General features: G+C 45.5%; 1 protein-coding gene across 1 annotated transcript in view; it reads left to right on the top strand.

Moving 5' to 3' along the window:
• The window catches only part of LOC123483378 (extensin-like), a 167,189-nt gene that overhangs the window by 104,079 nt on the left and 50,203 nt on the right, over positions 1–12,907 (top strand). The gene's annotated exons all lie outside the window — the stretch shown is intronic.

Genomic DNA, 12,907 nt, shown 5'->3' with positions numbered 1-12,907 from the left:
CTTCTCCTGTCCCAGGCTCTTTTGAGATCTTCAAAGCAGAGTGTACCTTCAACTTATCCTGTCCAAAGCTCTGTGGAGATATTCTAAAGCAGAGTGTAACTTCAATTTATCCTGTCCCAAGCTTTGTGGAGATCTTCTAAGGCAGAGTGTGCCTTCTACTTCTCCTGTCCCAGGCTCTGTGGAGATCTTCTAAAGCAGAGTGTGCCTTCAACTTCTTCTATCCCAAGCTCTGTGGAGATCTTCTAATTTAGAGTGTACATTCAACTTCTCCTGTCCCAGGCTCTGTGGATATCTTCTAAAGCAGAGTGTACCTTCAACTTCTCCTGTCCCAAGCTCTGTGGGGATCTTCTAATGAAGAGTGTATCTTCAATTCTCCTGTCCCAGGCTCTGTGGATATCTTCTAAAGCAGAGTGTACCTTCAACTTCTCCTGTCCCAGGCTCTTTGGAGATCTTCTAATGCAGAGTGTACCTTCAACTTCTCCTTTCCTAAGCTCTGTAAAGATCTTCTAAAGCAGAGTGTAATTTCAACTTCTCCTGTCCAGGCTCTTTGGAGATCTTCTAAAGCAGAGTGTACCTTCACCTTCTCCTGTCCTAAGCTCTGTGGATATCTTCTAAAGCAGAGTGTACCTTCAACTTCTCCTGTCCCAAGCTCTGTGGGGATCTTCTAATGCAGAGTGTATCTTCAATTCTCCTATCCCAAGCTCTGTGGATATCATCTAAAGCAGAGTTTACTTCAACTTCTCCTGTCCCAGGCTCTGTAGAGATCTTCTAAAGCAGAGTGTACCTTCAACTTCTCCTGTCCCAGGCTCTGTAGAGATCTTCTAAAGCAGAGTGTACCTTCAACTTCTTCTGTCCCAGGCTCTCGTGGAGATCTTCTAAAGCAGAGTGTACCTTCAACTTCTCCTGTCCCAGGCTCTTTGGAGATCTTCTAATGCAGAGTGTACCTTCAACTTCTCCTGTCTTAAGCTCTGTAAAGATCTTCTAAACAGAGTGTAATTTCAACTTCTCCTGTCCAGGCTCTTTGGAGATCTTCTAAAGCAGAGTGTACCTTCAACTTATCCTGTCCAAAGCTCTGTGGAGATATTCTAAAGCAGAGTGTAACTTCAATTTATCCTGTCCCAAGCTTTGTGGAGATCTTCTAAGGCAGAGTGTGCCTTCTACTTCTCCTGTCCCAGGCTCTGTGGAGATCTTCTAAAGCAGAGTGTGCCTTCAACTTCTTCTATCCCAAGCTCTGTGGAGATCTTCTAATTTAGAGTGTACATTCAACTTCTCCTGTCCCAGGCTCTGTGGATATCTTCTAAAGCAGAGTGTACCTTCAACTTCTCCTGTCCCAAGCTCTGTGGGGATCTTCTAATGAAGAGTGTATCTTCAATTCTCCTATCCCAAGCTCTGTGGATATCATCTAATGCAGAGTTTACTTCAACTTCTCCTGTCCCAGGCTCTGTAGAGATCTTCTAAAGCAGAGTGTACCTTCAACTTCTTCTGTCCCAGGCCCCGTGGAGATCTTCTAAAGCAGAGTGTACCTTCAACTTCTCCTGTCCCAGGCTCTTTGGAGATCTTCTAATGCAGAGTGTACCTTCAACTTCTCCTTTCCTAAGCTCTGTAAAGATCTTCTAAAGCAGAGTGTAATTTCAACTTCTCCTGTCCAGGCTCTTTGGAGATCTTCTAAAGCAGAGTGTACCTTCACCTTCTCCTGTCCTAAGCTCTGTGGAGATCTTCTAAAGAAGAGTGTAACTTCAACTTCTCCTGTCCAGGCTCTGTGGAGATCTTCTAAAGCAGAGTGTACCTTCAACTTCTCCTGTCCCAGGTTCTGTGGATATCTTCTAAAGCAGAGTGTACCTTCAACTTCTCCTGTCCCAAGCTCAGTGGGGATCTTCTAATGCAGAGTGTATCTTCAATTCTCCTATCCCAAGCTCTTTGGATATCATCTAAAGCAGAGTTTACTTCAACTTCTCCTGTCCCAGGCTCTGTAGAGATCTTCTAAAGCAGAGTGTACCTTCAACTTCTCCTGTCCCAGGCTCTGTAGAGATCTTCTAAAGCAGAGTGTACCTTCAACTTCTCCTATCCCAAGCTCTGTGGGGATCTTCTAATGCAGAGTGTATCTTCAATTCTCCTATCCCAAGCTCTGTGGATATCATCTAAAGCAGAGTTTACTTCAACTTCTCCTGTCCTAGGCTCTGTAGAGATCTTCTAAAGCAGAGTGTACCTTCAACTTCTCCTGTCCCAGGCTCTGTAGAGATCTTCTAAAGCAGAGTGTACCTTCAACTTCTTCTGTCCCAGGCTCTCGTGGAGATCTTCTAAAGCAGAGTGTACCTTCAACTTCTCCTGTCCCAGGCTCTTTGGAGATCTTCTAATGCAGAGTGTACCTTCAACTTCTCCTGTCCTAAGCTCTGTAAAGATCTTCTAAACAGAGTGTAATTTCAACTTCTCCTGTCCAGGCTCTTTGGAGATCTTCTAAAGCAGAGTGTACCTTCAACTTCTCCTGTCCTAAGCTCTGTGGAGATATTCCAAAGCAGAGTGTGCCTTCAACTTCTCCTGTCCCAGGCTCTGTAGAGATCTTCTAAAGCAGAGTGTACCTTCAACTTCTTCTGTCCCAGGCTCCGTGGAGATCTTCTAAAGCAGAGTGTACCTTCAACTTCTCCTGTCCATGTTCTTTGGAGATCTTCTAATGCAGAGTGTACCTTGAACTTCTCCTGTCCTAAGCTCTGTGGAGAACTTCTAAAGCAGAGTGTAATTTCAACTTCTCCTGTCCAGGCGCTTTGGAGATCTTCTAAAGCAGAGTGTACCTTTAACTTCTCCTGTCCCAGGCTCCATGGAGATCTTCTAAAGCAGAGTGTACCTTCAACTTCTTCTGTCCCAGGCTCTCGTGGAGATCTTCTAAAGCAGAGTGTACCTTCAACTTCTCCTGTCCCAGGCTCTTTGGAGATCTTCTAATGCAGAGTGTACCTTCAACTTCTCCTGTCCTAAGCTCTGTAAAAATCTTCTAAAGCAGAGTGTAATTTCAACTTCTCCTGCCCAGGCTCTTTGGAGATCTTCTAATGCAGAGTGTACCTTCACCTTCTCCTGTCCTAAGCTCTGTGGAGATCTTCTAAAGAAGAGTGTAACTTCAACTTCTCCTGTCCAGGCTCCGTGGAGATCTTCTAAAGCAGAGTGTACCTTCAACTTCTCCTGTCCATGCTCTTTGGAGATCTTCTAATGCAGAGTGTACCTTCAACTTTTCCTGTCCTAAACTCTGTGGAGATCTTCTAAAGCAGAGTGTAATTTCAACTTCTCCTGTCCAGGCGCTTTGGAGATCTTCTAAAGCAGAGTGTACCTTTAACTTCTCCTGTCCCAGGCTCCATGGAGATCTTCTAAAGCAGAGTGCAACTTCCAATTCTCCTGTCCCAGGCTCTTTGGAGATCTTCTAAAGCAGAGTGTACCTTCACCTTCTCCTGTCCTAAGCTCTGTGGAGATCTTCTAAAGAAGAGTGTAACTTCAACTTCTCCTGTCCAGGCTCGGTGGAGATCTTCTAAAGCAGAGTGTACCTTCAACTTCTCCTGTCCCAGGTTCTGTGGATTTTTTCTAAAGAAGAGTGTACCTTAAACTTCTCCTGTCCCAAGCTCTGTGGGGATCTTCTAATGCAGAGTGTATCTTCAATTCTCCTATCCCAAGCTCTGTGGATATCATCTAAAGCAGAGTGTACTTCAACTTCTCCTGTCCCAGGCTCTGTAGAGATCTTCTAAAGCTGAGTGTACCTTCAACTTCTTCTGCCCCAGGCTCCGTGAAGATCTTCTAAAGCAGAGTGTATGTTCAACTTCTCCTGTCCCAGGCTCTTTGGAGATCGTCTAATGCAGAGTGTACCTTCAACTTCTCCTGTCCTAAGCTCTGTAAAGATCTTCTAAAGCAGAGTGTAATTTCAACGTCTCCTGTCCAGGCTCTTTGGAGATCTTCTAAAGCTGAGTCTACCTTCAACTTCTCCTGTCCTAAGCTCTGTGGAGATATTCCAAAGCAGAGTGTGCCTTCAACTTCTCCTGTCCCAGGCTCTGTGGAGATCTTGAAAAGCAGAGTGTACCTTCAACTTCTCCTGTCCTAAGCTAAGTGGAGATATTCTAATGCAGAGTGTACCTTAAACATCTCCTGTCCCAGGCTCTGTGGAGATCTTCTAAAGCAGAGTGTACCTTCAACTTCTACTGTCCCAAGCTCTGTTGAGATTTTCTAAAGCAGAATGTACCTTCAACTTTTCCTGTCCCAAGCTCTGTGGAGACCTTCTAAAGCAGAGTGTACCTTAATAATAATAATGTAATAATATGCCATTTAGCAGATGCTTTTATCCAAAGCGACTTACAGTCATGTGTGCATACATTTTTACGTTTGGGTGGTCCCGGGGCTCGAACCCACTACCCTGGCGTTACAAGCGCCATGCGCCATGCTCTACCAATTGAGCTACAGAGGACCAACTTCAACTTATCCTGTCCCATGCTCTGTGGATATCTTCTAAAGCAGAGTCTACTTCAACTTCTCCTGTCCAAAGCTCTGTGGAGATCTTCTAAGGCAGATTGTATTTTCAACTTCTCCTGTCACAGGCTCTGTGGATATCTTCTAAAGCAGAGAGTACCTTCAACTTCTCCTGTCCCAGGCTCTGTGGAGATCTTCGAAACCAGAGTGTACCTTCACCTTATCATGTCCCAAGCTCTGTGGATATCTTCTAAAGCAGAGAGTACCTTCAACTTCTCCTGTCCCAGGCTCTGTGGAGATCTTCGAAACCAGAGTGTACCTTCACCTTATCATGTCCCAAGCTCTGTGGATATCTTCTAAAGCAGAGTGTATCTTCAACTTCTCCTGTCCCAGGCTCTTTTGAGATCTTCTAAGGCAGAGAGTACCTTCAACTTCTCCTGTCCCAGGCTCTGTGGAGATATTCTAAAGCAGAGTGTACCTTCAACTGCTCCTTTCCCAGGCTCTGTAGAGATCTTCTAAAGTAGAGTGTACCTTCAACTTATCCTGTCCCACGCTCTGTGGAAATCTTCTAAAGCAGAGTGTACCTTCAACTTCTCCTGTCCCAAGCTCTGTGGGAGATCTTCTAAAGCAGAGTGTACCTTAATAATAATAATATAATAATATGCCATTTAGCAGACGGTTTTATCCAAAGCGACTACAGTCATGTGTGCATACATTTTTACATATGGGTGGTCCTGGGGATCGAACCCACTACCCTGGCATTACAAGCACCATGATCTACCCATTGAGCTATAGAGGACCACCTTCATCTTATCCTGTCCCAAGCTCTGTGGAGATCTTCTAAAGCAGAGTGTACTTCAACTTCTCCTGTCCCAAGCTCTGTGGAGATCTTCTAAAGCAGAGTTTACCTTCAACTTCTCCTGTCCTACGCTCTGTGGAGATCTTCTAAAGCAGAGTGTAATTTCAACTACTCCTGTCCAGGCTCTTTGGAGATCTTCTAAAGCAGAGTGTACCTTCAACTTCTCCTGTCCTTAGCTCTGTGGAGATTTTCTAAAGCAGAATGTGCCTTCAACTTCTCCTGTCCCAGGCTCTGTGGAGATCTTCTAAAGCAGAGTGTACCTTCAACTTCTCCTGTCCTAAGCTCTGTGGAGATATTCTAAAGCAGAGTGCATCTTCAACCTCTCCTGTCCCAAGTTCTTTGGAGATCTTCTAAAGCAGAGTGTACCTTCAACTTCTCCAATCCAGGCTCTGTGGAGGTCTTCTAAAGCAGAGTGTACCTTCAACTTCTCCTATCCCAGGCTCGTGGAGATCTTCTAAAGCAGAGTGTACCTTGATCTTCTCCTGCCCCAGGCTCTATGGAGATCTTCTAAAGCAGAGTGTCCTTCAACTCATCCTTTCCCAAGCTCTGTGGGGATCTTCTAATGCAGAGTGTAACTTCAATTCTCCTATCCCAAGCTCTGTGGAGATCACCTAAAGCAGAGTGTACTTCAACTTATCCTGTCCCAGGCTCTTTGGAGATCTTCAAAGCAGAGTGTACCTTCAACTTCTCCTGTCCAGGATCTGTGGAGATCTTCTAAAGCACAGTGTACCTTCAACTTCTCCTGTCCCAATCTCTGTGGAGATTTTCTAAAACAGAGTGTACCTTCAACTTCTCCTGTCCAGTCTCTGTGGAGATCTTCTAAAGCAGAGTGTATCTTCAATTTCTCATGTCCCAGGCTCTGTGGAGATCTTCTAATGCAGAGTGTACCTTCAACTTCTCCTGTCCCAGGCTCTGTGGAGATATTCTAAAGCAGAGTGTATCTTCAACTTCTCCAGTCCCAGGCTCTTTGGAGATCTTCTAAAGCAGAGTTTACCTTCAACTTATTCTGTCCCAGGCTACGTTAAGATCTTCTAAAGCAGAGTGTATCTTCAACTTCTCCTGTCCCAGGCTCTTTGGAGATCTTCAAAGCAGAGTGTACCTTCAACTTCTCCTGTCCAGGCTCTGTGGATATCTTCTAAAGCAGAGAGTACATTCAACTTATCCTGTCCCAGGATCTGTGGAGATCTTCTAAAGCAGAGTGTATCTTCAACCTCCTGTCCCAGGCTCTGTGTCGATCTTCTAAAGTAGAGTGTACCTGCAACTTCTCCTGTCCGAGGCTCTGTGGAGATCTTCTAAAGCAGAGTGTACCTTAATAATAATAATAATATAATAATATGCCATTTAGCAGACGCTTTTATCCAAAGCGCCTTACAGTCATGTGTGCATACATTTTTACGTATGGGTGGTCCCGGGGATCGAACCCACTACCCTGGTGTTACAAGCGCCATGCGCCATGCTCTACCAATTGAGCTACAGAGGACCACCTTCAACCTCTCCTGTCCCAAGCTCTGTGGAGATTTCCTAAAGCAGAGTGTACTTCAACTTCTCCTGTCCAGGATCTGTGGAGATCTTCTAAAGCACAGTGTACCTTCAACTTATCCTGTCCTAAGCTCTGTGGAGATATTCTAAAGCAGACTGCATCTTCAACTTCTCCTGTCCCAGGCTCTGTGGAGATCTTCTAAAGCAGAGTGTACCTTCAACTTCTCCTGTCCTAAGCTCTGTGGAGATATTCTAAAGCAGACTGCATCTTCAACTTCTCCTGTCCCAAGTTCTTTGGAGATCTTCTAAAGCAGAGTGTACCTTCAACTTCTCCAATCCAGGCTCTGTGGAGGTCTTCTAAAGCAGAGTGTACCTTCAACTTCTCCTATCCCAGGCTCGTGGAGATCTTCTAAAGCAGAGTGTCCTTCAACTCATCCTTTCCCAAGCTCTGTGGGGATCTTCTAATGCAGAGTGTAACTTAAATTCTCCTATCCCAAGCTCTGTGGAGATCACCTAAAGCAGAGTGTACTTCAACTTATCCTGTCCCAGGCTCTTTGGAGATCTTCAAAGCAGAGTGTACCTTCAACTTCTCCTGTCCAGTCTCTGTGGAGATCTTCTAAAGCAGAGTGTATCTTCAATTTCTCCTGTCCCAGGCTCTGTGGAGATCTTCTAATGCAGAGTGTACTTTCAACTTCTCCTGTCCCAGGCTCTGTGGAGATATTCTAAAGCAGAGTGTATCTTCAACTTCTCCTGTCCCAGGCTCTTTGGAGATCACCTAAAGCAGAGTGTACTTCAACTTATCCTGTCCCAGGCTCTTTGGAGATCTTCAAAGCAGAGTGTACCTTCAACTTCTCCTTTCCAGGATCTGTGGAGATCTTCTAAAGCACAGTGTACCTTCAACTTCTCCTGTCCCAATCTCTGTGGAGATTTTCTAAAACAGAGTGTACCTTCAACTTCTCCTGTCCAGTCTCTGTGGAGATCTTCTAAAGCAGAGTGTATCTTCAATTTCTCATGTCCCAGGCTCTGTGGAGATCTTCTAATGCAGAGTGTACCTTCAACTTCTCCTGTCTCAGGCTCTGTGGAGATATTCTAAAGCAGAGTGTATCTTCAACTTCTCCTGTCCAGTCTCTGTGGAGATCACCTAAAGCAGAGTGTATCTTCAATTTCTCCTGTCCCAGGCTCTGTGGAGATCTTCTAATGCAGAGTGTACTTTCAACTTCTCCTGTCCCAGGCTCTGTGGAGATATTCTAAAGCAGAGTGTATCTTCAACTTCTCCGGTCCCATGCTCTTTGAATATCTTCTAAAGCAGAGTGTACCTTAAACTTATCCTGTCCCAAGCTCTGTGGAGATCTTCTAAAGATTTCTGCTGGAGTCCCAGGCATGTTAATCACTCTGTGGAGGTCTTCTAATGATTTTGCTGGTATCCCAGGCATGTGAATGGCTCTGTGTAGGTCTTCTGAAGATTCTGCTGGTGTCCAGGACATGTTAATCAATCTGTGGAGATCTTCTAAAGATTATGCTGGTGTCCAGGTTATGTTAATCACTCTGTGGAGGTCTTCTAAAGATTATGCTGGTATCCCAGGAATGTTAAAGGCTCTGTGGAGGTCTTCTAAAGATTATGCTGGTATCCCAGGAATGTTAATGGCTCTGTGTAGGTCTTCTAAAGATTCTGCTGGTGTCCCAGGCATGTTAATTGCTCTGTGGAGTTCTTCTAAAGATTCTGCTGGTGTCCCAGGCATGTTAATCACTCTGTGGAGGTCTTATAAAGATTCCACTGGTATCCCAGGCATTTTAATCACTCTGTGGAGGTCTTCTAAAGATTCCGCTGGTGTCTCAGGCATGTTAATCACTCTGTGGAGGTATTCTAAAGATTCTGCTGGTGTCCCAGGCATTTTAATCACTCTGTGGAGGTCTTCTAAATATTCAGTGGGTGTCCCAGGCATGTTAATCATTCTGTGGAGGTCTTCTAAAGATTATGCTGGTATCCCAGGCATTTTAATCACTCTGTGGAGGTCTTCTAAAGATTCTGCTGGTGTCTCAGGCATGTTAATCACTCTGTGGAGGTCTTCTAAATATTCAGTGGGTGTCCCAGGCATGTTAATCACTCTGTGGAGGTCTTCTAAAGATGCAGTGGGCGTCCCAGGCATGTTAATCCCTCTGTGGAGTTCTTCTAAAGATTCAGTGGGTGTCACAGGCCTGGCTAAACGCTTTCCTGTTGCCGGCTGCTCTCATTTACATTTTTATAGCCCCTCAGTGGGGAGGATAGCGGGGAAGTGTCCAATTATCAACCCCATCGCTTCCTGAAAATGCACCTCTGCCGGCAGAACGCACACGCACCCCCTTTGTAAACCCCCTCCCTCTCTAACTGACGGGACTCTGGGCCTAATGTCACACGGCTGGCTGCTGGAGCAAAGGACGCTGGGATAGCGGCTGCTCTCCAGGAGGTCTAGGTGTGGGCAGCAACACTGAGGAGGCAGGGTGGAGATGGAGAGACGGGTGGGGCAGTTTAACTGAGGTTGGAGCAGTAATGGCCAGACTCCACTCTATAGTAGTTGTATATCTGTTAGCCAGGTAATTTTCTAATCCATATGTCACTACTCTCTAATGAGTACTGACAGAGTGTTGTGGCTTTCATAAAGTCATAACCGTTGCTTAGTATTTCAAATGATAGACTGGTATCAATAGACCCATAAAGGACATTGACTCCACTTCGGCTGGACATCTAATCTAGCCCATATAATCATCACATAGCCTAGTAGCTGAATAGGAAAATATATTCCTTTTAAGCCAGTCCAGAGGAGGGATTGACAGACAGCCAATCAGAGGATAGGGACTGTTAGACAGCCCTCAGCTTATCTACTAGTCCTCTGATACAGACAGCCACCCACCTCTGTAGCCACACACACACACACACACACACGCGCATATACAGACCACACACAGACGGCCTGAACAATCCACATGCTGAGGTGAACAAAAGTTACAAAATGTTCAGGCACACGCCATAACATACAAACACAGGCCCAGTTAATGTGTTATTTCCAGGGCCAGTTAATGTGTTATTTCCATGTTAATGCACTGCTGTCAGGGTAGCCACCCACTCTCCATGGCAACCGGAGTGATTGTGTGCCATTCAGCTGTCCATATCAAAAGACCTGACACATCAATGAGAGAGAAAGAATGAGAGAGAGAGAGACAGACAGACAGACAGACAGAGAGACAGAGAGCGAGAGACAGAGAGCGAGAGAGACAGAGAGAGACAGAGAGAGACAGAGACAGAGACAGAGACAGAGACAGAGACAGAGACAGAGACAGAGAGAGAGAGAGAGAGAGAGAGAGAGAGAGAGAGAGAGAGAGAGAGAGAGAGAGAGAGAGAGAGAGAGAGAGAGAGAGAGAGAGAGAGAGAGAGAGAGAGAGAGAGAGAGAGAGAGAGAGAGAGAGAGAGAGAGAGAGAGAGAGAGAGAGAGATTGAGCTGGTGGCAAAAGGAGACACTCCAAACACAGTGATGACACCAGGAGCAGGCAGCAGAGAGGACAAGGGCGAAAGACTGCTGACATTTGTGCCCTCCTCCCCTGAATAAGAATAGGGCCTGATTCTACATTATTATATATATATATATATCTGGGGAACACAACCTCTTGGCCTAATCTTGCCAGCAATTGAGACTGTGCAAATAATGCTGGGTGAGAGCAGCGGGCCGGCAGGGAGCAGAGCTACAGTTCCATCCTGCTGCTGCCACAGTAACACTCTGAAAGGCATTAAGATAAGAGAGACAAGGGGCTGCATCAGCACTGAACACAGAAGAGCAGTGTGGCTAATCCGCGCACACACACACGGAAAGATTAGCATGGATTCGTATACATATAAACACACACAATAAGGGATTTACTTCCATACGCAATTATGAATTCATTGACAGATTTGTGCAAATTTGAGTCAGAATGAGAAAGAAAACACTAGGAATGTTCCAATCTGCTCACACCAACACACTTGGGAAGAAATACACTACTATGTGGACACCTGCTCGTCGAACATCTCATTCCAAAATCATGGGCATTAATATGGAGTTGGTCCTCCCTTTGCTGCTATAACAGCCTCCACTCTTCTGGGAAGGCTTTCCACTAGATGTTGGAACATTGCTGCGGGGACTTGCTTCCTTTCAGCCACAAGACCATTAGTGAGGTCGGCACTGATGTTGGGCGATTTGGCCTGGTTCGCAGTCGGCGTTCCAATTCATCCCAAAAAGTGTTTGATGGAATTGAGGTCAGGGCTCTGTGCAGGCCAGTCAAGTTCTTCCACACTGATCTCGACAAACCATTTCTGTATGGACCTCGCTTTGTGCACGGGGGCATTGTCATGCTGAAACAGGAAAGGGCATTCCGCAAACTGTTGCCACAAAGTTGGAAGCACAGAATCGTCTAGAATGTCATTGTATGCTATAGCATTAAGATTTCCCTTCACTGGAACTAAGGGTCCTAGCCCGAACCATGAAAAACAGCCCCAGACCATTATTCCTCCTCCACCAAACTTTACAGTTGGCACTATGCATTGGGGCAGGTAGCATTCTCCTGGCATCCACCAAACCCAGATTCGTCCGTCGGACTGCCAGATGGTGAAGCGTGATTCATCCCTCCAGAGAACGTGTTTCAACTGTTCCAGAGTCCAATGGCTTTACACCACTCCAGCCAACGCTTGGCATTGCACATGGTGATCTTAGGCTTGTGTGCGGCTGCTCGGCCATGGAAACCCATTTCATGAAGTTCCCGACGAACAGTTCTTGTACTGATGTTGCTTCCAGAGGCAGTTTGGAACTTGGTAATAAGTGTTGCAACCGAGGACAGACGATTTTTACACGCAACGTGCTTCAGCACTCTCCGATCCTGTTCTGTGAGCTTGTGTTGCCTACCACTTCGCGGCTGAGCCGTTGTTGCTCCTAGACGTTTCCACTTCACAATAACAGAACTTACAGTTGACTGGGGCAGCTCTAGCAGGGCAGAAATTTGCCGAACTGACTTGTTGGAAAGGTGGCATAGGATGCCACATTGAAAGTCACTTAGCTCTTCAGTAAGGCCATTCTACTGCCAATGTTTGTCTATGGAGATTGCATGTCTGTGTGCTCGATTTCATAGCAACGGTTGTTGCTGATAGCCGAATCCACTAATGTGAAGGGGTGTCCACATACTTTTGGCAATGTAGTGTACATTCATAAATACCCACATTTATTCAAAGACAGACTCACATATATTATGCAAATAAAATCCATTCATACACATGAAAAACTTAATAAAAAATAAAAAACTCCTTACAAACACGAGTACAAAGGCAACCGTAGCATCATTGATACAGTTGCAATTGCCTCACTCAGATCTTCACTCAATTTTCTCCACCGTACTCCCTCCTTCCACCCTCCTAACACACTGCAATGGAATTACTCACCGGGCAGGCGGGCGAGCGAATATTAAAAACAAACAGGAGAGAATTAACTTCCTGAAAGGAATTACATTCCTGTCAAGTCCTGATTACATCTGACCTTTCAACCCACGTGTCAAAAACCTATCAGAGCCCCCCTCCTCCATCCATTCCCCTCTATCACCCTGAAAGCCTCTCTATACACATATCTCTGTATGCTGATTGACTCATCACACACCTCCCTCAGAGAACACTACCAAATAGGGACGGTATGCCATCATAAGACAAGACCACCAACCTAGACATAAATACACTCTCGCACTCCTAAATTTGATCATACTACGCTTCATACAAAGGCAACCTTCTCTTCTCATCCACGTGTCATTCAGAGTGCATACTGTAGTGTCCTATCCGAATCTCCTTTACATAGGGACCAAGGCCCACAGCAAAAAATTTACCAACTTCAGTCAGCCACGTTCATCTGCAATTCAGGCCAGGAAAGGAGGCAGTGCTTTAAGAGGATTTAGAGATGGGAGATAAGGAAAACAAATGTCAGTTCGTCTGCTCTCTCTCTCTCATCCTCCCTTAATTACCTCTTACTCTCCTCCTCTCTGCTTTCTCTCTGTCAAGAGGAAGTCATGGTACTATATAGAGGAAGTCGTGGGGCTATATAGAGGAAGTCATGGTGCTATATAGAGGAAGTCAGTGCTATATAGAGGAAGTCA

The sequence above is a fragment of the Coregonus clupeaformis genome, unplaced genomic scaffold (genome assembly GCF_020615455.1).
Source record: "Coregonus clupeaformis isolate EN_2021a unplaced genomic scaffold, ASM2061545v1 scaf0099, whole genome shotgun sequence".
Classification (NCBI taxonomy): domain Eukaryota; kingdom Metazoa; phylum Chordata; class Actinopteri; order Salmoniformes; family Salmonidae; genus Coregonus; species Coregonus clupeaformis.
This window is presented reverse-complemented; position numbering and strand designations above follow the sequence as displayed.